Raw genomic sequence first — 2428 nt, 5'->3', positions numbered from 1 at the left:
TCCTAAATGCCATCCATTGTCAAGTCAGAAAATGATTGCCAATTAGTTTAACTACCGATGTTCATTCTTTTAAGCCAAGTAATGTGGTATGGGTAAAAGAATGAAATGTACAACCCCTAAAGCCCCTCTGGAGGGGGCCATTCACTGTTCTTTTCCAGGAAGGCCCTTTACCCTCCCCCTCCTATACCTGGTTCCAATGGCCAAATCCCACCTCCTCTTATTCCTGGACAATGGGTCTATTTTTCTGACCTAAAAACTAAAACCCATCTTAATCCAAAATGGTCCAAGCCTCTTCAAGTAGTTTTATCCACTCCCACAGCGGCAAAACTTATCACAGCCCAACATCAGGTTACCTCATGGAGTCACATTTCCTCTTAAACCTGCCACCCCTCCTTCCTCACAATCCACCCATAATAATACTTGTCCACCTACCCACAGATACACCTGCTCCAAGGTTCCAGAACAACACTCAGACTTCGCTTCAGCACAGGAAACTTGTAACCCTTGGCCCCTTTCCTTTCTTGGCTTAATTACCATCCTCCTTACTATATTACTTACTTGGTCAACACCTACAAAGTGACCATCCACAGCCAAAGCTTTGTTGGCTGTTGCATACCTCCTCATTATAACTAGTTTCATTCTTATTAAGTGTCTTTATGAAAAAGTCACCCCATTTTCCTGGCTCTCAGTAGTCCAACAGGGAGCACATTTTCTCAACTACTCACATCTAGGCAACCTTTCTAACTGCTTCCTATGTGCAGCCCTCAGTCGCCCCCATTTATGGCAGTACCATTCATAGGAAATCTTACCACCCCCTACACACAAAATCCTACTGTTCATTTCCCCCCACTCTCAGGAATTCCCCTGTTCACAACCCCAACTCAACCATCACTTGTCAACACTACCTGTGCCCCACCTGGCTTCTTCTTCTGGTGCAATGGTACCCTTACTAAAACCTTTAAGTCATCATGTGTCCTGGTCACCCTGGTACCTCAATTAACCCTATACACTCAAGGGGAATTTGCAACAACATACACAATAAACAAACCTGCAACACTGATAGTGTCACCCCACCACCACCAGAAACTGGCAGTCTTTCTTCCTGTAATCACAGGAGTCTCTCTTGCCTCTGCTCTGGCAGCAGCAGGCTTAGGCAGCAGGGTTCCAGCATACAGCATCACCTCCTCCCAAGACCTAGCCAACACCTCTTCCCTAAACATCACTTAACTTTTCTTTTAGATATGTTCTCTTCCAGATTCTCTATTTACCTCCACAGTCTACTCTAAGACAGCTGGTTACTACCACCCTCGTGCCCACTGGAGGGGTGGCCAGAACAAGTCGCCATTCTACATTTGCAAGGAACTTTCAAAAATCTTCACCTTCAGTGCCTACCTCTGGACTCTATTCTGGCTGGTTCTGTGCCCTTCCCCGACCTCGCCCCACAACACCCACATCCAGCAGGAAGCAGCCAGAAAAAAATAATGACGCCCCTCTCCCAAATAAACAGAAAAGGTGGGAATGAAGGGCACAGGGAACAGTCAGAAGGGCGTCTCCCAAGATGGCGCTAAACACTATATAGAACCAAACAAAGACAACAAAGGCCCTAAGCTCTGGCTTTTCCTGTGCGTGCGAAGTTTAAACCTGTGCTCAAATAACTTCTCCCTATAGGAATACTATCTCATAGTCTCCTCCAATAAAACCCAAATACGGTACTGGCCAGCCCCTGCCAGGCCCATAAATATACCCCTCTCCCTACATAGCTCTCTCTCTCCTTCCCTTTTTCTCTCTCTCCCCCTCATACTCTCTCACCCTCTGTTCCCCTCTCTCTCTCTCTCCCCCTCTCTCTCTCTCTCTGTCTCTCCCCCGTCTCTCTCTCTCTCTCTCTCTCTCTCTCTCTCTCTCCCCCCTCTCACTTCTCCTCGGTTACAGTCCCTTCCTGTAACTGCCCCTTTAATAAAAATAAATCTCTTGGTTCTGGCCGGGTATGGAGTTATTACTGGTGCCAAAATCCTTTCAACTTGCACCTCCAAAATTCTACTTATATATTGGGTATGAATAGGTGCGGTTGTTTTAGTATAGCAACCGTGGTATTTCTTCCTTTGCTTTGCTGCTTTAAAGGGATAAAATACAAATGTTTCTCTTATTCTTCTGGGAAAACTTAAAGATTCATAGCCTATCCTGCCATCCCAGGAAGGAAGAATCAGATTTTTGGCAAGTAAGGACTCCAGGATCTGTTTTTAAAGAGCAAAAGATGTTCAGAAGATAAGGAGCACCTCTTATGATTACCCAGAGAAAGAAAGATATTTCTTCCAGACCAAGAAGAAACCAGGGTTCTTGGGCAGGGAGGAAGAATGGAGGTACTGGTGAAGGAGTCTCTGACCAATCCTGGGGAAGTTACCCAAGAACTGAAAGATAACTACAAATTCAG

The sequence above is a fragment of the Carlito syrichta genome, unplaced genomic scaffold (genome assembly GCF_000164805.1).
Source record: "Carlito syrichta isolate Samal-C Ts95f unplaced genomic scaffold, Tarsius_syrichta-2.0.1 Scaffold309791, whole genome shotgun sequence".
In the NCBI taxonomy this organism is placed as follows: domain Eukaryota; kingdom Metazoa; phylum Chordata; class Mammalia; order Primates; family Tarsiidae; genus Carlito; species Carlito syrichta.
This window is presented reverse-complemented; position numbering follows the sequence as displayed.